General features: G+C 43.6%; 1 protein-coding gene across 1 annotated transcript in view; it reads right to left on the bottom strand.

Moving 5' to 3' along the window:
* Window positions 1–27,319, bottom strand: part of LOC122816562 (E3 ubiquitin-protein ligase RNF216-like) — a gene marked incomplete in the record, with an annotated part of 2,262,287 nt that overhangs the window by 433,545 nt on the left and 1,801,423 nt on the right.

Genomic DNA, 27,319 nt, shown 5'->3' with positions numbered 1-27,319 from the left:
GGATGCAATGCCCTTACTTATGAGATGAGCAATACAGAAAGCCCTTCTTAACACAGTGGAGACATGGTGATCAAAGGTGAAGTTGCTGTCAACCTGTATGCCCAGGTCTTTCGCCACTCCGCGTGTGTGTATACTTAGGGTGTTGTTACTGATGTGGCAGTTAGCAGGAACATCACACTTACTGAAAGGGATGATAATATATTTTTTGTATTGAGTTTAAGGCCATTACTTTGGCACCAATCATTTGTTTGTGTAAGATGCTCTTGTAGGATATCAACATCATCTGGAGATTCTGTGGCTGCTCCCAGTTTGCAGTTATCAGCAAACTTAGTCAGCCACAGACCTTTAGTTTAAGCTTGTACTTTGGAGAAATAGCTTCCAAACAGTAGTGGTCCCAGGACTGATCCCTGTAACACACCACTGGTTACAGGACTGCTGCTGGATGCGGATTCCCCTATTTTGACTATATGGGTTTTATCAGTGAACCAGTAAGTGACCCATCTAATGATATAACAGTTGATACCTAGCATGGTGAGTTTGTCAATGATGCCGGAGTAGGGGACAGTGTCAAAATCCTTGGCTAAGTCTAGGTAGGCTGCAAGCACAGATTTCCCTTCGTCCATGGCCTTGGTGACTGTCTCAAAGAAGTCCTCCAGGTTTAACATGCAGATCTCCATTTGAGAAATCCAAACCGAGTAGGGTCAAGTGTTTGGAGATTATCTATATCTTTGTTGATATGGTTCATGATGATTTGCTCCATGGCCTTGCAGATAAAGGCTAGTCAGGCTAATAGGTCTATAGTTCTCGTGGTCAGTGGAAGAACCACCTTTGTGCAATGGAATAACTGGGGCCATTTTCCATTTAGCTGGGACAAAGCTGGAGTTTAGACTATGACTGAAGAAAGTACCCAGTGGTGTTGCCAATTCTTGTTTGAGCCCATGTAGGAAGCAACCTGGGATATTATCAGGTCTCATACATGCTGTGTTTCTGGCCTTAGAGAGAGTGGTAATGACCTGCGCTTTAGAGATACAACGTAGAGGAGAGGTGATAGGGATGTCATGGGTTACGTGTAGTGGGGGAAAGGGGAGTGAAGTTTTCACAAAACCTGTCAGCTACCAGGCTAGCTATGTCCACAGGCTCAATATATGTGGTATCATCAACTACCAGTTTGGCACAAATCTGGGCCTTTTCTTTTAGGTTACAGATGTAACTAGAGAATGCCTTATGGTTGCCCTTAATTGAGGAAGCTAATCTGTATTTGTAGTTTGCTTTGGAGGACTTCACAAGAGGTCTTATTTGCTTGTTTAAGCTGAGGACAGAGTGTTTCCAGTTTAGGGCTCGCTCCCTCTTACTCTTAAGAAAGCAACAGCAATTTCTTCATCTTATTATAAAGCCTGTTAATGGCAGTGTTCCACCAGGCAGGTTTGCTCTTCCTTGAAGAGTTTGCTTTGATCCTGTCCGGTACAATAGAGTCAATGCAGTTATGCAGGTTTGTATAGAGCATTGGTGTAGAACACCGCATAGCTGCTAGTTCCATCGGGGAGGGCACAGTAAAGCTATTTATACTATCCTGTAAGAGGTTATCTGTTTTTTAGAAGTTATTTAGTTTAGCTGCTGTTTGGGGGGGGGGGGCAGGTGTGATAGGTACTTCGAATGAGACTGATTTGTGGTCGGTCAGATCTCACTAGGGAAGACCTCACACTGTGGGTGCTACAGTGGTTCCCCCATATAGGTAAGCACCAGAGCCAGGATGTTGGCACCTCTTGTGGGGGGTGTCAACCAGCTGATCCAGTGTACTGGAGTTAAAGTCAAGCAACCTTTGGGGAAGTGAGTTAGAGCATCAGTAATTTACTCAGGTCAATGGACGGGTAGTTAAAGTTGTCCAAAACCAGGGTGTTTGGCTGCATCTTGATAGACTCAAGCAGATCCAAATAGGCAGAGTGGGTGTCCTGATTCATGGAGGGATTCTTGTAGCTGGCAATGACTTGAATAGGTGCCCTACCAACAGTTAATTACACCTGAAGTATCTCAAGGGAATCATACTGTTTAACCAATCAGGAGGTGTATTTATCTTTAATGAATAACGCACAGTTTTGTATTACTGCAAATAATGGTGTGATTCAGAACTGTCAATCTGATGCGCCATTAACAGCATAGCTAAATTCTTGGAGGTGTTTAGTCTCAAGCAGTTACAGTTACCCAGTTCTGGATGAAATCCAATCCCTGCTTAAGGAACCTATAGCAGACAAGCTGTCTTGGAAAGAAGAGGTAAAGTATCAGCATAACAGTGACACTGTAAGCCTCTCCTGTGAAAGAGCTCACTCAATTCATGCATACAGATATGGAGAACAGTGCAGAACCCAAAATCTATCACTGTGGAACAACAGACATGGCAGCATCTGGATACAGAATGAATTCCAAGAAACTAACCACAAGTTACACCAAAAAAGGTAAGGGGCATATTAATCTGAGGCAGCATCCATAACTAATCTATTATGATTTTTATTTGACTATATCAAATGCTGAAGACAGTGTGAGATCTAAGATTTTATAGTCCACCATATCTGTGGTGAAGAGAGAGGTAAAGAGGGAACAAGGATAGAACAACAATGTCAATCAGCAGCCATGAGGAGGTCATTTTCAACCCTGGTAATGACTGTCCCTGTGCTATGCTTAGAGCAGAAGTCAATCTGGGATGGATCTCAAATTATATAATCCTGTGGCTTTCGAAATAACCAACAGTGAAGGAAAGGTCAGAGATTGGGCAGTACTTATCAAGATAACCTAGAAAAAGTATTGACTTTTTTCAAGAATAGGGGTCACGGAGACCAAGCACAAGGCAGCACTATTCAAGTATGAAAGGACGATTTGACAGTGTATAAAGGCAATGGCTAATTTCTTAGGCATTGTTCTAAGCTACGGGGGCAGATCACAAGTTTGAAATAACTTGATGAGATCACTGTAATCTGGCATTTGAAACTCACAGCCAAGTCCAAGGGAGAACATCAGTCTAGATACTGCAATCTTTTGCTGACCTTACTGTGGTAATAATAAAGGTAGAAGGCCAAGCTGTATGATCAGACTATAAAGTAGTAAAAGTGAAAAACAAAATAAGTGCAATGAAGTTAAAGAAGAGAAGCTATTAAAATGCAATGCAAGGAAGTAGAAAATAGCCATTAAACTATCAAACCAAATGGGAGAAGACAAGAAGCCCAGTAAGAATTCACAAGGATTAATCTAGTGGAAATGTTTTGACCACTAAGGGTGGAATTATGGGATCATAAAATAAGCAATACTAGCCTATATTCAACAAAATCAATTACAATGGGCTTTGGCTAGATGGGCAGGAATATTGCTTGTGCATATATTATTCTGCTTTAATGTATATTTTCTGTATATATTACTGTAATCAAACAAACTAGATTCCTGCTTTTATGTACATATGTATATGTTACTATATTTACTATATGTAACACTATTTCAACTTCTGTACTAATTAATGTTTATATTTTTTCTGTATCTCATTGGAGCTTTTCTCCCCGGGCCTCCACTGAAAATGGGCTCTTTTAAGCCTAGTGGAATTTCCCGGTAAACAAATGCAATAAAATAAAATAAAAAACATATTAGTGTTTCTTAATTCAGAAGGTGGGAAGTTACAGAGAGTGCAGGGCAGAAGAATTAAATCATCTTCCAAAGCAACTAAGAAAGGAGTAAGCAGGTTTCACGAGACAGATGACTATCAGTTGACTCTTAAGACTGCAACTGGTAGTGGAGATGCAAAGCTTATGAAAAAGTAGGTAGCAATATTAGCTATAAAGTTGGGAATGACAGCAGACTAGTTGAAAGACTGTAGTAAAAGACAGCTTGCTACAGAAAATTCAGAATAATCTAAAAGTACAAGGCAACATTATCTTGAAGTGTTTGAGAATTATTTTGATTCTATTTGCACTTGTTTTCAGTTTCAAAGTACTGGAAAAGCATATTCAAGTCTCAGATGGAGGATTTTTTTTTTATTTCGTATGCCGCATGGACATCCTGTTCAGTAAATAGATATTCTTATAAGCCATTCCAAGATGCTTTACTAGTGAGGAGCATACAACAGACTAGTATGGCATGGCTGGTGAGAGTAATCTTGCTCATAAATACATGCTAGACTTTAAATATCAGGGCTTCCCCTTACTTCCACAATGCAGACAGCAATTGCTCTTTTCTTATGCATGTTTGAAAGATTTTCATAACTTGTCTGGGCTATACAAATAATCATCTTGTTTATACCTCTCAAGAAAAGCTCGGATTCAGGAACAGCTGTCCAGTGAGCCAGGAAAGTCCAAAGGAATTACAAGCAGTCTGTTTCTTCTTTCTTTTTTCAGGAGTCCAGCAAAAGTCAAGTTCGTACAGCTAGCTCCATCTTCTAATTCCACAACCTGGCTTCCCAGAGCCTCGAGTCTAGTGTAATTAGCTACTGTTGAACATTTTATTTCTTTCAGTTCTAACTGCATACCTGAGTTGCAGAATGCAACAATATCATCTAAGATTCCAATTTGGTTAGCTGTGCTACTACTGTGATCAAAGAAGGGGCTTCACACTGCTGCAATTACTCCCCTAGATTCATGTTCAGTAGTGACCTCTTCCCACAGTGGCTTCACCTTCCTACACTGTTATGTGGCACAAGGTGCCTATAACCCACTTCCAAGTTGAATGTGGCTCTTCTTCTTTGTTTACAGACATACAAAGGGACATAATTATCTACTGTATACATCTATTTAATGAAATTACATTCACAAACTTTCTTTTTTCAACTCTTCCATTTAGCCTTCATGGAGCTCTAGTCAAGATGCCTCACCTAGACCCAATATTTGCAGGATATCCATAGTTATTCAATTCTGAAGAAAGTTTTAAATTATGAGAAACCAGATTTGAGTATTTTGTTACAAAATAAATATTCTTCCTATGTTAAGTGGGCTTAATATGATAAATATGTTGTGTATACATTTTTAGTTTACAACAATTACATTAAAGCAAGCTGTTACATGTTTTATGCTGAACTGTATTCCCTAGTAAATTAATTACAAAGAGTAACAGCAGTCACACTGAAGTGCAATACATTGGCCATAAAATTCATTGGAAATTGTAACAAAGCATATACAGTGTTGAACTCATCTGTATACAGCTAAATTAAAAGTGTACACGGCAGTCTTCTGAACTTCTGCAGAAAGGAATAACCATGCTAAAAATACACTCTTCTGTGGCAGAAAATTAATTCATACTTAGACCTAGTCTAATAATAAAGCAAAGAATTATCATCGACTCCCTTCCTCCCCATTTTCTAAGTGAGGTTGGGGTATTCTGTCAACTGTTGCTCTCTCTCTCTCCAATCAATGCCACTCTCCTACCTTCTTCACCACTTATGTTGGACTGTCACGTCTTCCCTTACACAATCCATCCACTTCTTAGCTGGATGCCCTTGTTTTCTCTTGCCTTCTTCCTGTCTGTCCCAAATAATCAATCTTCAACAGATTGTGTTCTGCTTTTCTGCATATGTGCCTGAACCACCAACATCTGTTATTTGATCTCGTTTGCAATTAGATCTGCTTTGGCTTCTGCTTTAATGTCCTCATTTCTTCATCTGTCCCATGGTATGTGTGTTATTACCCATCTTACTCACTTCATTTCTATCACCTCCAGCTTCAACTGCTCTGCCTCTACTGCCCATGTTTCTGTAGCATACAGCAGTACTGGTTGCATCACTTTTTTGTACACCTTACTTTTCAGCTTCTTTGGCATTACTCTGTCATACACTACCCCTGAAACTCTGTGCCAGTTGGCCGAAGCCCCTGTGATCATAGCTTTGACCTCATTCAGACTTCCCTTCCCCTCAACAACCCCTCCCAGATACCTGAAGCTGTTAACTTATTCCACTACTTTCCCTTCTACCTAAATTCTCAGCTGCTTCTGATTTCCGCCATTTGCTGCCATTACAACAGTCTTATATATGGCTCAGTATCAACCCATGTGCCTTCAGTTCTGCATTCCTTCCCTCTATACTTTGCTGAGGTTTTTGCTCAAGGTCTACCTATAATGCCACACTGTCTGCATACAGCAACTCTGTTGACCTGTCCCCTCTGACCTGTTTGTTAGAGTAGTCCATCAACAGTAAGAACAGCAGTGGGCTCTAAGCTAAACTCAGATGCACACCCACTACAACTGGGAACCCCTCAGAGTCCAAACACTGTTCATATCCGAATCATTGGGTCTTTGTACATAGCCTGTACCAATTCTACCAATGTTTGTGGGACTTCAAACCATCGCAAGACTACCCAAATCAGCTTTCTTGGGACCTTGTTGTATGCTTTCTCCAAGTTTAGGAATGCCCAATTAGACATTCTCCTCATCCCCTAGCTTCTTCTCAACCATCTGCCTCACTGCAAATATTAGGTCAGTTGTGTTGCATCCTGATCTGAATACAAAATGCCAATTTCCCATTTCACTTTCTACTGCTCCACACATTCTTCTATAAATCACCCTCACCAGGATTTTCATGCAGTGTGAAAGGAGTTTGATACCTCTATACTGCCCACAGTTGTGGATGTCCCCTTTCTCTGACCTCATTTTCCTCAGTTCTGTTCTTACTTCTTCGAGGGTGTGCTTCTCTTCTTTTATTGCAGGCTGTGTCTGGGGTAGAAACTGCTGGACGTACTCCTTTCATCTGCCTTTGATGTCCTGTGGGCTGGTGAGTAGGTTGTTGCTGGCATCCCTTATGAAAGGTGTCTTAACTATCTTTATCTTTCAATATTTGCTTTGCAACCTGACAAGAGTTTATTTGTGCCACTTTCTGAGTCACATTCCAGAAGCTGGTAGAGTGCCTTTGTTAGCCAACCAGTATTCCTTCCAAGCCTGGTCTGTCTTTTCTACCTCCCACTTTTTCCTGCACTACTTCCTTCTTTTGATGACTTCCTGGACTTCTGCCATTATTCTTCAACTCTGTTTTCTTGTCTACCTGTGGTGTAAGCTCTGAGTAATTCATTGAATTCCTGTGGTTTCTCTCCACTCAACGTCCAGGTATTCAGCCCAGTCTCTGTTGACCTTAGAGCTTTCTCTGACCACAGCTTGTAGCTGACTGTAGTAACCAGTGGTTTATGCTGTGGACCAACTGTTTCACTTGGGATGGACTTTGAAATCATGGATTCTACCCCCCATTGCCCTTTGCTTACTAGGAGGAAGTCTACCCGAGTTGCATGTTGGCCACTCTTGTATGTGTCGGTGACTCTTGGTGAACCATATGTTCACCACCAACAACTCATTTGTTAAACGAGTGTAGAATGGCCTCTCCTCCTTTATTCCATTATTTTACTCTTTTCCTCACTATCACAACTCTGTTGTGGGACATAAGCTGAGATATGAATAGTGCCCTATATTTACACCGGAATCTGACTGCCGTAGTGTATCACTAATTCTGATGAAATTCCTCACTGTCTTCTAAAGTCTCTCCCTTACCACAATTCCTTCCCCATTCCTTGTCTGTTCTCCTCCTGAGTAGTAGACTCTGGATCCCAAGCCAAGTGTCTGCTGTGCTACCCTTCCATCTTGTCTCTTGGATACATAAGATATCCCAGTCTCCTCCTTACCCTTATGCACTATTGTAGCTATTCTATGTTCATATTTGGCAGATTCAATGGCTCTGTCACACTGCCAGACCAGCTACCGGGAATTTTGTAAATAATTCTATGTTATTTGCGAATATTGATATGATTTCTACAGAAGTGTGTCTAAAGTACTGAGCTAAAATGTAACCACAGCATGCCCTATTGGAACAGAACAGGAACGTACCTGCATTATTGTGACTGCTTAGATGTATGTTTAATGGAAAGTAAAACACAGGAGGTTAACTTGAAAAAAATTCAGAGAAAATAGTTGAAATTCAATTATTTTTTATAATTACTGGGCCATAAACAGAATATGTTATCGCTCAATTTCAGTGCAGTAGCAAATACAATGTCTAGAATTAGAAGTTATGTACTTACCATAACGTTCCATCTGAGTAGGTGGATTCATTTGTCTGCAACCTGTGGGTATGGATCTGATATCGGATCCGAACTGGCATGGTTTATCCAGCTATGGATCTGAGCTCCTAGCTCCTCCCCTCACCCATAATGCCCTGCTCTCCCTACATGACCTCAGATCGAGTTTGCCCTGCACCAACTACCCTAACTAGAGGGTAAAACACCCAATGCAGGAACTAACAAGGCTAGGGGGATAGGAGGGCGGGATGGTTGCAGACAAATTAATCCACCTACTCAGATGGAACGTTATGGTAAGTACATAACTTCTAAATCTGAAGTAGGAGATTCATTTGTCAGCAACCTGTGGGACAGAGTCCCCAGCTACCAGAGTCTTGGGTGGCCATCATGGAAGGATATTCCGGAGCACCGCGGAGCCAAAGGATGCTCTACCTCTAGACGTGATGTCCAGCTTGTAATGAGAAATAAAGGTATGAGATGAAGCCCAAGTGGGTGCTGAACAAATATCATCCAGAGGAACCCTAGACTTAAAGGCCGCTGAAGTGGAGACAGACCGGGTCGAATGAGCATGGACTCCCTCCAGTGCGGGCCTGCCAAAAGCTTGGTACGCTAACAGAACACACTGAGAAATCCAGCGTGACAAAGAAACTTTGGAAATTGGTTTACCCAGATTGAATTTGGCAAAGGAAATGAACAATTGGTCGGATTGCCTATGACCAGCTGTTCTGTGAAGATAAAAACGAAGCTGCCTGTGAACATCCAAGGAATGCAGCTTGTATTCACCTTTGTTCTGATACTTAGGAAAGAAAACAGGGAGGTTGATGGACTGATTAATGTTAGCTTCCGAAGCTACCTTAGGAAGAAAGGAGGGATTGGTCCTGAGGCACACGCGGTCCGGATGGAAGACCAAATAAGGCGGTTTCATGGACAGGGCCTGAAGTTCAGAAACTCTCTTAGCTGAAGTAATGGCTACTAAAAAGGCAGTCTTAAGAGACAAGAATTTTAGATCTACTGTGGCCGCAGGCTCGAAGGGGGGAGCAGTCAAGGCCTGAAGAACCAAAGAAAGATCCCACGGGGGAACCGTCTCTTTGACAGGGGGTCTGAGCAAAAAGGTGCCTTTTAGGAAGATTTTACATAACTTGGCAGACATAAGACGCCCAGTCATGACCAACATGGTAATGAGAAATGGCCGCTAGCTGAACATTGACCGTGGAACTACTGGCGCCATCATTAAAGAGAGTAGTAAGGAAGTCTAAAACCAAAGGAAGGGGAACCGTGAAGGGATCTAGACCTTGTCGCTCCGCCCAAATGGAGAAACGCTTCCATTTACTGCGGTAAATTTTTCTGGTAGAGGGTTTGTGAGCCGCTACCAGAATGGCCTTAACTGGGGACGAGATACTGGGAGTCCTGATTAGGAGTGGAACTGGAGCAGCCAAGCAGTCAAGCTTCAGGTTGTCCAGGTTCGGAGTTGGTAGGTTCAATGGGTGTGATATCAGATCCAGAATGGGATCTAGAATCCAAGGTGGATTCACTGAATGAGACCTTAGGTAAGGGAACCAGATCTGTCGAGGCCAGAATGGGGCAATGAGGATCATTCTGCACCCCAACCGAGAGGCTTTCTGAAGCACCTGGAGCATCAGAGGCAGAGGGGGGTATGCGTAAAGAAGACCGGGAGGCCAAGCATGCACCAGAGCGTCTCTCGGGGAAAAAACTGTCGCACTTGGCGTTTAAGGGAGAAGCAAAGAGATCGCAACAGGGAGTCCCCCACTGTGCGAAGATCCGTTCCGCTACTTGAGCATTGAGAGACCACTCGTACGGGGAGAGAATGGTGCGACTGAGCTTGTCCGCAAGGATGTTGGACCGACCCGGAATATGCGTTGCGATGAGAAAGCGGTTGGTGGAGATCGCCCATTCCCACACTCTCATGGCTTCTCGACATAAAGGGTAAGACCTGGTTCCCCCCTGTTTGTTGATGTACCAGACCACCGACATGTTGTCTGACTGAATCGCAATTGTTCCCAGGGGAAGGAAGTCTTGAAGTGCTTGCAACGCCAAGAGCACCACCCTCATTTCCAGGACATTGATATGCAGGGAGGTCTCTGAGTCGTCCCACGTGCCTTGCACCGTCCGGCCAGCAAAATGCCCCCCCCCCCCCCGAGGCGGGAAGCGTCCGTGGTCACTGTGGCGAGAGGGGGAGATGCACAAAAAGGACGGCCTCTGTGGAGATCCGGGGAATGGAGCCACCACAAGAGAGACCGCTTGCAAGCCTTGCTGATTGCAATGGGGTGATGCAGGGGGAGAGAGAGAAATGACCATTGCACCTGAAGTGCCCACTGAAGCACCCGCATGTTCAAGCGGGCGAGCGGAAGAAGAAATCACTGCCGCCATAGATCCTAGTGCCCTCAGGACCAATTCTGCAGGAGCCGAGCTGGAGTGGAGGATGGCCCGCACCTGGAGTCGCAGATTCCGAACTCTTTCGGTTGTGAGGAAGGCCCTTAAATTCCTCGTGTCTAACCTGGCTCCTACAAATTCTATTAACTGAGTAGGGACCAGGTTGGACTTTTCTACGTTTACAGTGATGTCTAGCCGGGGAGCTAGACGAAGAAAAGAGTCTCTTGCCAAGGATAGTAGATGCCTTGTTGGGGCGGTGAAAAGCCAGTCGTCCAGGGACGGAAAGACCTGCACCCCCTGAAGCCTCAGGTGGGCCGCAACCACTGCTAATACTTTGGTGAACACCCTGGGGGCTGTGGTGAGATCAAAGGGAAGGACCCTGAACTGGTAGTGACTGGCTCCCAGCCGGAAGCGAAGAAACCTCCTGGATCGTCTGTCCATTAGTATGTGGTAGTACGCATCCTTGAGGTCTATAGAGCACATCCAGTGATTCTCACCAAGAAGGGGGAGGATGGACTGTAGAGTGACCATCCGGAACTTCTCCTTGGGAACTGCCAGGTTTAATAGGGACAGGTCCAGAATGGGTCTTAGGTCCCCCCGTCTTTTTTGTCACTAAAAAGAACCTGGAGTAGAACCCTGATCCGATCTGGTCTGGGGGGACGGGCTGGATGGCTCTTTTTCACAGAAGATGGCCAATTTCTGCTGAAGCGGACTCGCTTTGATCGGGTGGAACATCGGGGAGGGTTTTTAATTTCGGAAGTGAAGAAATGGGATTTTGTAACCTCTGGATATAATCTGGAGAACCCAGAGGTCCGATGTAATGGACTCCCATGCCGCTAGGTGCTCCAAAAAACGTCCACCGACTGCCTCCAGAGTGGAGCAGTGGGGCAACCCCTCAGGGTTGCTGCGTGGGCCGTTCAGAGAAAGGTTCTCTGGACCCAAAATTACTGGGAGCCCCTCTGCCCCTAGGGCGGCGTCCTCCCTGTCCTCCTCTGCCGCGGAAGGACTGGTTGTCTGGAGCGGGTTGGGAATGCTGCGACTTCCGGAACCACATCTTCTTCTGGCCCTTTTGGTTCCTAGAGTAGGACCTCTGGGGCACAGAGAAGCGGACTCCGACAGCAGACAGCGTCTTCCCGTCCTTCTCGCTCTGAACCAAGGTGTCGCAAACCATCTTGCCAAAAAGGGCAGAACCGTCAAAGGGGGCGTTCGCGAATGACGCCTTGAAGGGCTCCGTGAAATCGCAATGGCGGAGCCAGGCCTGGCGTTTTGTGACTAGGCCCACTCCTGCAGCTCTAGCGGCTCCCTCGGTAGCATGGGAAAGTAACCGCATAGAGGTACTGGTCACGGAACGAAGAGTGGCCATACGGGTGGAGTGCAAAAGTTTGTCCTCCTCCGAAATGGACTCTGGGGGGGATGCAGCGTATTCCTTAATAAGATCGCGCTGCATCCGAATGACATGTGCCAAATAGTTGAGCGCCCTCACTAAGAAGGTCGCTGAACTAAACATTCACTTCCCCAAGCGGTCCATCATCCGAGACTCCTTGCTCGGGGGATGGACTGAGGGACTCTCCTGACAGAGTTCCCTCTTGGTGGCTGCTGCCGACAACATGGCATCTACCGGGGGTCCCTTGCTCCAGTGGGCACGGTCAGCAGGGGGGCTAAGAATCCTGTCCGGCATCTTGGGGATTGGCTCCACGGTGTCCGGTTCCTTCCACGCCCTGGTGGTAATAAGGTCCACCAGGGGGTCGGCAGGAGGGGACACCCAAGAGGTAGACGGGCCCGCTTCAAATGCCTCCAAGAACACGGACTCGTCCGAGGAAGACTTTGGGGCAGACCACCCGCCTCTTATACGTAACATTTCCATGATGTCTCCAAAGGAGACATCCTCAGGGGGTGATCTTGGGGAGCCTTCCCCTTCCTCCAAGTCCGTGTCTTCAGTCAAAGACTCGGGGGAGTCTATGTGCCTCCTCTTACACGTGTGCTTGCGAGGTGCTTCCTCGGGGGGGCTGTCCGAGGAGCCCTCACCAGTAGTGTCCAGTTCCAAAGGAACTGCTTGGGGCAGTGAAACGGGCTGTCCCAGTGGCCGGGTGATGGAAGCCTGACCCAGAGCAGATGGAGTGCAGGACGGAGCCGAAGCAAGGGCCGGGGGGTCCGGATGCCCTCAACAGAGCCCTCTCCACTACATCAAAAGCCGAGGGGGAGCCAGCCTCGACCAAAGGATCCGAAAGTCGGCTCCCCCTCGGATCCGAGGAGTGGATCGGAGCCGGCGCCGAGCCCCTCAGATCCGAGGGAGCAGTGCGCTTCGACACGGACGGCGCCAAAGGCACACCGAGTCCCTCGGATCCGAAGCTCGGGCCAAGGCTCCGAGAGGTCGGATCCGACAAACTTGAGGGCAGGGTCGGATCCGAAGTACCCAGTACTGTCGGCGCCGACCCACCCCCGGCTCCGAAGCTGCCCGGCTCCGAGCACTCCGAGCCCGGGTAGCGGGTCGGAGAAGGAGCTATGGGCTTGAAAAATGGGGTCGAGCTCCCCCCCCTGGGGGGGGGGGGAGAGAGGCAAGAGCACTCCCATCTGCATCTGGGCCTGGATGAACCTTCGCATCATCCGGTTCCAGATCAGCGTCGGAGAGGCTGTAGGTAGACCTCGACGAGGCTACCGAGGTAGGCCTTGAGTGCCGCCTCGATAGCCTCGAAGGAAGTCGGGTCTCCTCCTCCTCAAGCCCTGGTGAAAAACAAGGGGACCGGAGCCAAGGAGGAGGAGAGCCAGCAGCCAGAGAGGCCGGAGGAGAAGCCCGCTTAGCCGGCGGGGCCGAGACGGAGGTCTTGGCCCGCCGCTTGTGGTGCTTCTCTCTCCGGTCCTACTTCCTGGCTTCCCTCTCCTCCGAACCCGTAGAGAGAGTTTGAATCCCGGGAGGAGGAGGGGGAGCAGGCAAGGCAGTAACCGCTGAAGCAGTCACTACCAATGGGGCGGGGGCTGAAGCAGAGTCTGGGGGTAAGAGACCCGCTAAGACCAGCTTCGACCTCCGCTCCTTCAATGCCCTGGGGTTGAACCCTGCACAGATTGAACACCCAGAAGTGAGGTGTTCAACCCCAAGGCATCGAACACACCGAGTGTGGCCATTAGCAGGGGATAGCTTATGGCCACACTCGGAGCATTTTGAGAAGATTGCCTTTGGGGCCTCAGACATACTAAACTTTTTTTTTTTTTTTTTTTGAAGGAAAAAAAAAAGACTAACACACACACCGAAGGCACCAAAGAAAACACACACACACTAGCTACATGCTAGAGAGGGGAGGGTACACAAATTAAGTAAACTTAACCCAAAAATAATATATATAGAAAGGGAGCCTAATACTTTCACACAGTTAAGGTATTTTAAACCAGAAAAATCCCTTATAAAATACTGAAAAAAAAACACTTAGCTTATGGAGCTCGAAATCTAGGCTGTCACCATGAACGCGGCAAACTAGATCTGAGGTCATGTAGGGAGAGCAGGGCATTATGGGTGAGGGGAGGAGCTAGGAGCTCGGATCCATAGCTGGATAAACCATGCCGGTTCGGATCCGATATCGGATCCATACCCACAGGTTGCTGACAAATGAATCTCCTACTTCAGATCCACATTTATTATTAATATTATGAAAAGATAAAATTAATATTTCTGTGGACTCTAATGATATCTCAATGCTTGAGAGTACATTGCTGGATATTATTATACATGAAAATGAGTTGTATAACATTTTTTCAGATGAAAATGTGTCTGGTGAAACTGCCTTAGGATTTGAGTTTCATACAGGGTATGGGAGGTTTTTGTTACCTAAGATGTCCTATGTGAGTGAAATTGTTCCCCTTAGAACAACCACTAGCATTAATGTGTTTGAAAGAACATTATGCAAACAAGTTGAAAGTGAATTTATTAGATTCAAAAGAAGTAATAAAAAGTTCAATCTGTGTAAGGAAGAGTGGTTAGCTCTCTAAGTTAAGAGGGCTAAATGATGAATATGTACTTACGCAGTCTGATAAAGGGGGTAATTTTGTCAAGAGAGAAGTATACTACTATTGTTAATGGTTTACTATCTGACAGTAGTACATATGTGAAATTACCCACTAATCCTTTATCAGAATTTAATGCTGCTTTACTAGAGTTGTTGGAAAGGAGTGAATATTTGGGATTCTTTGTCCCTGCTGATGTTAGAGAACTTTATATCAAGTGTCCTAAGGATGCAAATTTTTTTTATTATTCCAAATATTCATAAGAATTTAAGGGACCCACCAGGATGACCTAGTGTGTCGGGTAAAGGTGCTTACCTGCAAAATGTGGGCATCCTGTTGGACTCTTTATTGAAGAGTCAACTTTCCAGAGAACCCTCTCATGTTAGAAACACTAAGGAAATCTGTGATTTTGTAGGGGGGACTCTATGGCAGGTTGATTTCTACTGGGTCAGTGTTTACATTAAATCCCTTTACACCTGTATCAAAACTAAGTGGGGACTAGAGGCAGTTTTCAAAATGTTAGGTGAGAGACCCCGCACGATGTACATAATCAATTTGTTGGAATTTTTTTAACTCAATTATTTTGAGTTTGATGGAAAATTTTTTCTTCAAAATGAAGGTACGGCTATGGGTGCGGCATTTGCTTCATCATACGCTATTCTTTTTATGGCTTATTTTGAGAATATGTTTTTGTATCCAACTGAGTTTTTTAGTAGGATGGTAGTGAAATATAAAAGGTACATTGACTATTTATTATTTTTGTGTAGTGGTGACCTTAAGGAATTTCAGGAGTTCCATCACTATTTTGAGGGGTAATCCATGTGGGTTGGACTTTACCTTCAATATTGATAGGAAAACAATGCAGTTTGTAGATGTGGAAATGTACGTGGGTATGGATGGAAGGGTGCAATAAGCCTTTTCATAAAGCCACTGCTGTAAACAATTTTTTACATGCTTCTAGCATGCACAGTTCCCATCTAATCAAGTCTTTACCGTTAGGGGAGTTTAAGCGTATTGCAAATAATACTTCAGAAAACGCAAAGTTAAAAGTACAATTTGAACTTGTTAAGAAAAGATTACATGCGCGGGGATATTCTCATGAATTCATTGGAGAAGCAAGAAATAAAGTGGAAAAAGAACATAGACTTGGAGTTCATAAAAAATCATGGTCACATTTGAAGTGGAATACAACAGACTGGGAGAGAGACACTTATTCAGCTGATCATGTAGATAAACAGGATGATGTCATATTCTTTGTTAACAAATATTCATGTTTTTTAGCAATTTTAAAAAAGTTGGTAAATACTCTATGGCCTATTATAAGTAGGGACGAAAACTTATGAGATATTTCCCAAGAAGGTGTTTTTTTCATGGAAGATTTCCAAATTTGAAGGAGATGTTGAGAACTAGAAGTAAAACGAAGGAGATAGTGGATGCATGTGCTTATCCCTGTGGGAGACGTAAAGTTTGTGAAAAAATCAGAAATTTGAATGGAAAGATGATCAATGGCAAGAGTTGTAGGGCTATTGATCGTTTTGATTGCAACTCCTTTGGAGTTTTTACGTGATCAGCTGTTACTGTCCGTCACCGAAATGGTATGTTGGACAGACCAAATGCAAGGTGAAAGTAAGAATTATGGAACACCTTGGTAATATAAGAAATGGCAGGATGGAAAGCCCCACATTTCCATTTCAAACACGAAGGTTTGGCTGATGGTTTTACCTTTAGTGTAATTGCTAGACCGTATGGGGTGGGGGCTTGCAATATTAATTTTCAACAGATTATTGAGAATGGAATCCAAGTTTATCATTAATTATAACACTCTTTATCCTAATGGCATGAATCTTGAAATATAATTATAAGAGCATTTTAGGCGCATTTTCATAATATTAATAATAAATGTGGTTTTATAAAATTTTGTCATTTTGACATGTATCTTGATGTTCGTGGTCAGTGGAGCTAACAATGAATTATAAAATGTTAAAAAATGTGAAATGTAAAGTTGTTGAAATGTTAGATGCTTGAATATTTAAGTGTTTATTTAATTATTTAATTGATTATCAGTTATCATTAACATGATGTATGAAACACCTTACTTACCCAGCTACAACTTACTCTCCTGCATCCTATGCTCTTCTGATTGACTCTCGATCCTCCTCTCCCTGGTTTCTTCCTGCTCCGTTCGCCCTTCGGGCTCACTCCGCTCCCCTACCCTGCCCCCAAATCCCACCCGCCCCCAGTACCTCTACCTATATCCCTCCAATTTCCACACCCACTTCCTCCCTACACCAATCAGCCCTCTACACCTTAGACACACCCCAATCAGCCTATTACCCAATTTGTAACCACTCCCACAGCCAATACATACATTCTTCTCTTTCTAAACGCTCCTCTACTCAACTACCTCTTCCTCCAGCTCCTCACTTACTACTCCCTATCCTACACATCCTTACAAAGCTTTTTCTCAATCCCCCTGTACAATTACCTTATAACATATATAAGATATCCATAACAAACAACACTAAGCAGCCTTATCAACATGCCATTAAATCCTTCATCCATTTGTATCCTTCTCTTATTATCTCTTAAACTATCATACCTTTATTACCTCACCCAACCCCATACTTCACACCATATACAATGTTTTCATACTACCAACCATCTGAACTCCCCTCTCTCACATTTGCACTCTCCTATCTCTCCCCATCTTTACCCAATAACACAGCTGCTTACCTTCTCATTCAAAGTTTTCTCCTTTCAAAAAAACTCTCTCCCCATAGCAACTAAACACCCCTTAATCATTACAACTGACCCAAATCACCATTTCACTCTACTTAATCATCTTTTGAACCCAATCCTTCACCTCATCTCCAGTCTTTTATCTGGTGATATACATCCCAACCCTGGCCCCTCCTCCTTGTCCTCCTCACACAAGCCTATATACTTCACCTCTCTAAACTCCCAAAGCATAATGAATAAAGTCCCAACCCTCCATGCATGGCTTATGCATAATAAACCTGACATACTTTCTATTTCAGAAACATGGTTAAAGCCCTCTATAAAAGATTCTGAAATTACTCCGCCCAGCTATTCTATCATTAGAAAAGACAGGACCCAAAGGAAAGGTGGCGGTGTAGCCCTCCTATATTCCTCTTCCCTGATAGTTACCCCCTACGACAAACCCACTCCTACATTTAACAACGCAGAATTACTCCTCACTCTCCTACAAGTTAATAAGTATAAACACATATGCCTTGCATCTATCTACGTTCCCCCAGGGGACAATATCTCCACACTTGAAAATATCCTCTCTTGGCTCTCTGACAACATTAGCAATGAAACCATACTCCTAGGAGATGTAAATATTAACTGGGCCTCCATCCAGTCCCTAACAAATCCTCTTAGCATCAACCTATATAACTTTACCCAACTAATCAATACCATAACTCACCCATCAAAAGACCCCTCCTGTGGCACCATCCTTGACGGGATTCTAGTATCACATCCCCACTATTTTTCAGATAGCGGTACTCTTCCTGACCCTCTTAGTGATCATCTGCCTACTTTTACTCATCGACTCCCCTGTATCTCATACCGTTCCTACAACTACATTACTACTCGTAATGACAAAAGCTTCAACCCATCAATCTTTGTAGACTCTCTGAAAGCTATTAATTGGAATAATCTAAAGACACTTCCATTAGAAGAAGCAGTTGCTCACTTTAACTCCACTTTCTTAAGAATACTTGATTCCCATGCCCCTCTAAGAACAAAAAGAATCAAAACAAATTCCGCCCCATGGCTAACCAAAATCACACTAGCAACTATGCGACTTAGAGACAAAGCCTGGGGACTCTATCTGAGAACTAAGACTCCAGAACATCATATTGCATTCAAAACCCTTCAAAATAAAGTCAAAAAGTTAATAACCTCAGATAGACAAAAATACTTCTTCACACTTCAAAACAATAATAAAACCAACCCTCAAAGATTTTGGAAGGGGATATCCACCCTCCTTAACCCCAGCAAACCACACACTCCAACCCCAGACCCAAACACTCCTGACTTAGAATTAGCTACACAGTTTAATTCCTTTTTCATCAACTCCATTGGCAAACTCACCTCCTCCTTCACAAGCTCCACCTCACTATCTAATACACCCCCTCCTTCTCCCACCCACAACCCTATCCCCAATTCCACATCACACTGCCTATCTTCCACCATATCCACTACTCCAACTGCCTCATCACCCTCAACCCCCTCAAACTCTCTCTCCACATTCCTCTCTATTCTCACTAAAACCTTCACCCACTTCCACTATAAAGAAACTTCTCCAGAAACTGAAGCCTTGCACTAATGCCCCGACACCATTCCCTCCTACTTCCTAAGCATAGCTGCAGAGGCTATTGCTTATCCCATCAGCATTCTAATCAACCAATCTATTCATGAATGCACTGTGCCCCAACTGTGGAAGCAAGCATTCATCATCCCTCTACATAAAGGAGGTAACAATTGTAGCATCAACAACTTCCGTCCTATTGCTATCCTGTCCCCTATTTCTAAAATCCTGGAAAAATGTGTCCACCTTCAACTCTTGCCACATCTATTGGACAACAACCTTATAACTCCTACACAGCATGGATTCAGGCCAAACCACAGCACTATGACAGCTCTCTTATCATTCCTTGAGACTGTTAACACTGCACGTGATTCCGGCCACATAGTCTCTACCCTACTACTTGACCTCTCCAAGGCCTTCGACACTATCTCACACAATCTCACACAATCTGCTCTTAACCAAACTGTCAAAACTTAACCTCTCTCCGTCTTCCATAAATTGGTTCTCTAGCTATCTATCAAATAGAAACCAAGCTGTTAAATGGAAAAAGGCCACTTCCCCTTTCCTTAGTACCCCCACTGGAGTTTCTCAAGGATCTATTCTTGGTCCCCTCCTCTTTAATATATTTATAAATGATTTCCATAAATCAATTCCTTTTGCAAATATCATCCAATATGCAGATGATTCTACTATTATCTGCTCTGCCACCTCCTCCTCTCAGCTCCAAACACTTACCCAGGAAGCTTTTTTAATTACCGAGCAGTGGATGAGAAAAAAATCACTTGGCACTCAATGCCTCCAAAACAAAACTTATGGTATTTACCCCCTCCAAATCCACTTCCTTCAACATAAACTCTTTCTCAATTACCAGCCAAAATAACTTACCCCTTGAACTAGTGACTGAAACAAAGCTACTTGGTGTACATATTGATAATAGGCTTAGCTACAACTCCCATCTACAACTAAATATAAAAAAAACTCATCAAAAACTAGGTATGCTCTACCGCCAAAATCAGTACCTTACAAGCTCTTCCAAAATCACACTCGTCTCCTCTTTTCTCATCCCCTCCCTTCTCTATGGGGCCCCACTACTGACCAACCTTCAGTCCTCTCTAGAAAACCAGCTATCCTCCTGCTATAATAAAATCGCCAAATTCGCTAATGGACACAGGTCCTACACACACCACTGTTCTTCTCTCCGAACCCTAAACTGGCTCGAACTACCTAATCATCTTACTTATATACAGCTGACTTTCGCTCACAAGCTCATTCTTAGTCCTTCTCTTTGTCCATCCCTGTCCTCTGCCTTTAAAATGCACCTACCAAACAGAGTATTAAGATCTAACAATCAAAACCTACTACAAGTCCATAAACCATCTCACCCCCCAGGTAAACACCTACTATCCCTTCAGCCTTGCCCGCCTCTGCAACCCACTCCCACCAACCATTCGTACCACCTCTAACCGCTACACATTTAAAAACTCTCTCCATACATACCTGAGGTCCCAATGGGATTGCTCTTGCTCTCTCCCCTCATAAATTCATTATATCTCATCATCCTTTACATTTTTATACGTATCTCTACCTATTAAACCAAAGTTCCATCAACATACCTACTCTAAGATTTTTGATGTCTGCTTGAATAACTCCTCTAGATGTATATCTCATTACCCCTTCTTTTCCTACCTCTCATTTATCCTCATCATACTGTACTGATTAGAATGCTTTTGAATTGTGAACTTAAATGTTTTTATGTTTTTACTCTGTACAATCTTTTGTATTTTTATATTTGTATGCACCTAATTTTTGTCTGTATTGGAGCTTTTCTCCCCAGGACTCCATTGAAAACGGGTTCTTTTGGCCCAATGGACTATCCTGGTAAACCAACTGCAAATAAATAAATAAATAAATAAAATATGGCTGCTTCTGTGAGTAAAGTATTTCGTGAGAAGGCAAAAGCCGAGGTACCAGTAAAGGATTATTTTTTGCAGTCTTTGCTGTTTTCCGTGTCTTTGTGTATTTGGAATTTTGGATTTGCAGCTTTAGCTGAAGTGTGTTGTTTAAGGACAGAGAAGAGGCGGGGGCTGGCCGAGGGCTCAGCACAGGAATGCTAGATGTTGCAGGGTCTAAGGGTCTAAGAGCAATCAAGGCCTGCATCAGAGAGTTAGTAAAAGTCTGCCAATGTGGCGGTCCTTTAGGAGCACGAGTGAGATGCTTTGTTTTTTTCTTTTTCTTGGTAGGAGTACGCTTAGGGGAAGGCCCAGAGATAGAGGCCTGGCCTATAGTAGGAGAGGTCTTGGTTGGTTGGCAAACAAGAGGCTTCCTCACCTGGAACCGTCAAAGCCAATGGTGAAACCGGGTGCTCCTCGACCCCTATATCGGTAGCAGGTGGGACGTCTGATTGCAGAGTGGCAGTGGAAGTACATATACATATATGTATACGTATGTAAGTGTGTATGAAAATATATACATGTGTGTATATGGATTCACTTCAGAAGCTCGAATTTACAAAATCTCGAACTTCAAATAACCGAAACCAAAACATCGAGTTTTGTAAACTCAAACTTCTGAAATCAAAAAAAAAAAAAAGAAGACAAACTTCGCTTTTGCAGGCTCTGCACCCCATGTGGGGCTATGCCCCTACTTAAATATACCAACTCCAAGATCGCTACAGTGGGGAAATGGGAAATCTCCGTCTTGCGCTGTATCTTGAGCAAAACGGGAGATTTCTCATTTCCTGTCAATACCACACAAACAAATAAAACATTACGTACACACAGAGCATACAAGAATCCTTGCCTCTGTGTGTACGCAATGTATTAAGGTAAGTAAACTTTTATTTTTCAACACTACACATATTCGATTTACTGATATCTCGATCATATGGTCTCGACCATACAAAATTCGAGATTTCAGTAATTCGATTATGTGAAGTGTACCCATGTATATATATATCTATATCTATATCTATATATATATATATCTATATATATATATATATATATATATATATATATATATATATATATATCTATATATATATATATATATATATAAATTCACTAGGTGGGTTGCAGCAAGCTAACTCACAGATACAATCCACAGTGTGAAAGTAGCTGATTCCAAGTCAGACTGTCGACTAGTCACGAGTGAATTCCCACAGGGTTGGGTCCTGGGTCCCCTTCTGTTTGGTATCTACTTCTCTGAAGTCCAGGTCAACATGAAGGGACTCTGGCTGACAAAGATTGCAGACGATTGCAAGTTGGAAGCTATTATTAACTCCCCAACTGATGTTGACATCCTACAGAACTAGCCTCACTGAGACCAATGAGTGGTGTCAGAACCATGGCCTTAAGCTCAATGTCAAAAAATGTGTAGACATTCCCTCTGGGGAAAAACCTGGTTCTCATGAATTACCACATCAATGGTAGTCCACTGAACATAGAAGGTGTTATAAGAGATCAGGGAACACAGGTTGACAACAACTCACCTTTTGATCAACACATTGCCACTGTGGTCAGAAAGTCCTTCTATGTGGCACACCTCATTACTAAGGCTTTTGCAACCAGGAAGAAAGAGGTCATTGTCTCCCTCTACTCTTCCCTCATTAGGCCAATCATAGAGTACAATGTCCCATTTAGCATGTAACTCACTAGACACCTGCAACAACTAGAGAGGCTGCAAAAGTAGCTCACAAAGGGGATCGTTGGCCATAAACACTTGTCCTATTTGGACGGACTCAAAAAAATCCAACTATTCTCTGTCTCATATCACCTACTTAGAGGTGATCTCTGCTTGACTTACAAAGCCAAGCCTGACCCAGCTCTGTTAGAAATGCTACATCTAAAGAAATCCCAACCCCTCTGCACCACACATTCCAGACACCTTAGCCCTTACCACAATCAACAGAACACATTGGAGGGACAGGTTCATAACCCAGAGACTGCCCATGCTATGGAACAGACTTCTCATTCATGTCAAGCAGTGCACCTCGCTGACCCTCTTCACCTTGGGGATAACTCCACTGGCTCTACTCTACAGAGGCACTGGGAACTAAGGTCGGGTGGCATGATGCCAGGGTAATCCTATGGCTAGGCTTGTAAAGGCCCCAGGGACATTAGCATAGTACACACCTATGAACCTATTTGCAATCTGTGTTATGTTTTACACTCAGTTTGTGAATAAATGCATGTGGCTTGAGATAACTGTTCTTGCCCTCCGAACAGGGTGACTGCTTTCTAAGTCCATCCCTCTCACCGGTAAAGATGTATTTCAAGTACTTGGGTGCAGTATATACGAATTATTTGGAATGTCTGCATTTCTGTAGCTGGAGTTAAGTTGCCACTGAATGGTGCTGTCATGAGCAAAGCCGAAAACCATGTGGATATGCTTTACCTTAATATGTGCATCTGTTGTTGCTAACTATGCTGTGATATTTAACTATTCATTCAGCATTAGGACTTGCATAGTTCTTAACCATCCCCAAATATGGGAACACTGCCTCTTGTAATGTAGATAATGTGAAACGCTTTCTAATAAGGTCACAGACTGAAAAAATGTTAACTTGAATAACACAAAGTTAGACAGGAGTAGAGACTTGAATAGTAAGAGTTGCATCTGGAGCACAGTCAGTATTTTGGATGCTGGATCTACATCTGCTTATGTGCAGTATCCATATTTTGGGTCCTTTGGAAAAGGGGTAAATGTGCTACCCATGTAACCTTGTTGGTCAGTAGCAACCTAGTCTTTAGTTGACAATGTCTTTAGTGTGTACTTATTCGGATGACTTTTGGGTTCTGCAGTGATTGTGCGTAGTAACTGATACTGGAATATTACAGTGACACAAGCTTGAGAGGCCTATTGTGGTACAAACTTTCTGAAGTGGTTGGTTGTGTCATTACTACTTGGTTGCATTGATTAGTAGAGTATTCCACTTTACAGATGGCAAACATATTCTAACAAGTAGTGCAATGCATTGCAGACGGAGTATAATCTAATACAATCAGGGAGGTGAATCATACAACACATACTTTTAAGCATGGCCCTAAAATGTGCGAATGGAGCCTTGTAAGGTTGTTACTACACTGCAAAACTGCTTTGCAATAGTGGCCATTTTTGAAGGCATCATTAAAGACAAGAGTATTAATATACAGCCATAGCACCAATTGCACTGGAAGCTGGAAAATGGATTCAGTAATGCATTATGTAAGTGCACATCACTATTTCAGAAGTCATTCCTTGCAATAGCACCAATTATCTGATTCAGGAAAACTGACCCTGATGTCCTTGGTTTAAAAATACATTCTTTGTGAAAAGTGACATTGAAGCATTCACCAATGGCCACAGTGGTTTCTGCACACAACAAAAGGGAATGGAAAATATAGTGAGATGTGGTTTGTATGTACAAAGATAAATGCAGGGACAGTGCAACAGTATTTTTGAAAAACAAGTGGAATAAAAATGTGTGTAGGCAGACAATAAATACCTACATGCTTTGGACATGTCAATCTCAAGTATCTAAGAAGGTGAAGTAATAAAGTAAGTGATATCTTAAACCTTAAGTTACTTCAGAAACTGCATGTGAATGCAGTCAGGTAAGGCCATGGCTGTACTGCATCAAAAAGAAATGTCCCCTCTGTCAAAGGAAATGCTCAAACAAGGGAAAATTAGATGAGTCAAGCCCCCTGCTGAGAGCTGCCCATCACAGGAATTCAGAGCTCAAATTACCCTCAGGACTTTGACAGCTAGGGAAGCTGTCACAGGGGAGGGGAAAAGTAGATGGACTGGAATTCAGTCTCTCAAAAATTAGTGCCATTTAAGCGCAATTAAAAAAAGCAGCAGCAAAAAGCAAAGTACTGACTCAAAGAGAGCACTGTATGTATGTAACATCTATGGAATGACAGGAGCTGTAGGCAAAAGGAAGCCTGCATGATGTAACATTTTAGAGCCAAACACTGCATTCTGGGATACTGAATGGCAAACTGATTGATTTATCAAAACCACGTCAAGATGCTAGACCACCATGTGGCCGGACTTTGGAATTACGTATAAAATATTTAAAATGCTGTAAATAGTCCCAAAGTGCTGTTAAAACGTAGAAAACATCAAACCATGACAAAATACACGTTTTTTTTGAGTTTGTGGGTGCAAAACTCCTTTACAAATAGCAGTGTATATTCTGGAAACTAACTAAACTAAAAGAATATCTTTAGCCAGTGTTAACTAAACACAGATAAAAGCATAACTGAAACCAGTACATGTTATACACAATTGTCTGAAAACATGAGAAAGTACAGTTTTGTACCTACCATAAATGTAGATGTTCGAGTGCTCATACAGCTGCAGTCATTACAGATGGGTTATGCTGCCGTTAGGCGGGTCCTCGGTCGGCCGAATTCCAAAGTCTAGGTCCGGCGTCGGTTGTCGCTTCTTCCCTGACGTCAGTGCGGCAGGGGTATAAAAGAGGCAGCCGACGCCATTTTCTTCAGTTTTTCTTGCCCCAGATGTCAGGTGCCCCCAGAAGGAAGGCAAAACATAATAATATGCAAACATGCAATGTAGATAAATCAAAAACAGTAGTTGCAAGCAAATACACCATAAAAGAATACCCCAAATAGGTTGTATGATAAAGGTGTTTGTCATAAGGCCTGTCCTAAGACGGGATGGAGGGAGGGTAACCTGGACTGCAGCTGTATGAGCACTCGAACATCTACATTTATGGTAGGTACAAAACTGCACTATGTTCATCGTGCGTACAGCTGCAGTCATTACAGATGGGTAGAATCCCAAAGCTAAGTAAGGGTGGTAGGCACTAAGTGGAACTAGGAGGGGCGAGGATGCCCTGCAGGACTGCTGTGGCAAAACCCGCTCTAGATTTTGAGTATAGTGGAAGGTGGTAGTGCTTGGAGAAAGTGTGCACTGAACTCCAAGTAGCTGCTTCCAAAATGTCCTTGGTAGGGACCCCCCTGAGGAAAGCTGCAGAAGTAGCTGTGGCCCTGGTGGAGTGGGATCCAGGCACAGATTTTCCATGAAATGAGTAACAAAAGCGTATGCAGTGGGCTATCCATTTTGAAATTGTCTGTTTGGAAATAGCCTTTCCTTGAGCACCTGTAGCATAGGACACAAAGAGCTGCTGAGATTTTCTGCATGGCTTTGTTCTGTCCAAGTAATAACGAAGTTGTCTGTGAATGTCCAAGGAATGTAGTAGTCTCTCCCCTTTGTTCTGTGGATTTGGATAAAAGGTAGGTAAATGAATAGTCTGGTTCAAAGCTACAATGGATACTACCTTTGGCATGAAGGTAGTCTTGGTTCGTAAGGAAACTCTGTCCTGATGAAAAATGATGAATGGTTGCACAGCCATGAGGACCTGTAGTTCCGAAACCCTGCGTGCTGAGGTAATAAATGACAAGTATTGTAGCTCTGTTGAAGAAGCCGGCTCAAAGGGAGGTAGGATCAGTTTTTCCAGTACAAAGTTGAGGTCCCAAGCTGGGACTGGTGGTTTCCGTGGGGGGTTTATATTTTTTGCCCCTCTGAGGAACTGCCTTAAAAGAGGATGTGAGAATAAAGGAGGATCTGTATTGTATTGTGCAGAAATGGCTGAAGCGTGGATCTTGATGGAGGAGAAGGAAAGGCCATTGTTTAACATCTCAGCTAGGTACTGTAAAATTTGAGGTATATTTATTACCCAAGGATTCTGGCCCTTTTCTTGATTCCAGGAACAAAATTGTTTCCATTTGGCGGAGTAGGCTTTTCTAGTAGAGGGTTTTCTGGCCTCCAAGATAACATCCTGCACCTCCTTGGAGAGGAGAGTCTGTTGGGAAATTAAGGTATTTTCCATGCAGCTAGATTTAGGGTTTTGAGCTGGCTGTGAAGGGTTTTGTAGTTGTGCTGGGACAACAGAAGAGGGACTAGAGGTAGGATCCATGGTGGGGAGTGTGTCAGGCTCTTTAGTAGAGGACACCAGTGTTGTCGTGGCCAGTCTGGAGCAATGAGAATCAATTGTGACCTCTCTGCTCTGGCTTTTAATAGTACTTTGGTCAGTAGAGGTAGAGGCGGGAAGGCATAGACTGTCAATGTTGTCCAATTGAAAGAGTGCGTCCACTTTCCAGGCCTGTGGATGATAGGTCCTTGAACAAAATTTTTCCAACTGGTAATTTCTGTGGGTAGCAAATAGATATATGTCTGGCTGTCCGCATGCCTGAGTTATCTTTGAGAAGACTTGAGGATGCAACTTCCATTCGTGTGGGTCTGTCGTATTTCTGCTTAAGTTGTCTGCCAGTGTGTTTTCCTTCCCTGGCAGGAATTGTGCCGGTAGTTGAATTTGTAATTCCAGTGCTGTGTTCCAAAGGGTCATGGCTTGCCTGCACAGGGGGTATGAATGAGTTCCCCCCTGTTTGTTTATGTACCACATGACTGTGGTGTTGTCTGTCCTTATCAATAGCTGGCCTGGATGCAGTAGGTCTTTGAAGGTCAGAAGTGCATTTTGCACGGCTAGCATCTCCTTTTGGTTGATGTGTAGGTGCTTCTCTTTTTGGGAGCATTTTCCCTGAATGCACTTATCTGCCATGTGTGCTCCCCA

Source organism: Protopterus annectens, chromosome 12.part0 (genome assembly GCF_019279795.1).
Source record: "Protopterus annectens isolate FY-2018-M chromosome 12.part0, PAN1.0, whole genome shotgun sequence".
Taxonomy (NCBI): Eukaryota; Metazoa; Chordata; order Ceratodontiformes; family Protopteridae; genus Protopterus; species Protopterus annectens.
This window is presented reverse-complemented; position numbering and strand designations above follow the sequence as displayed.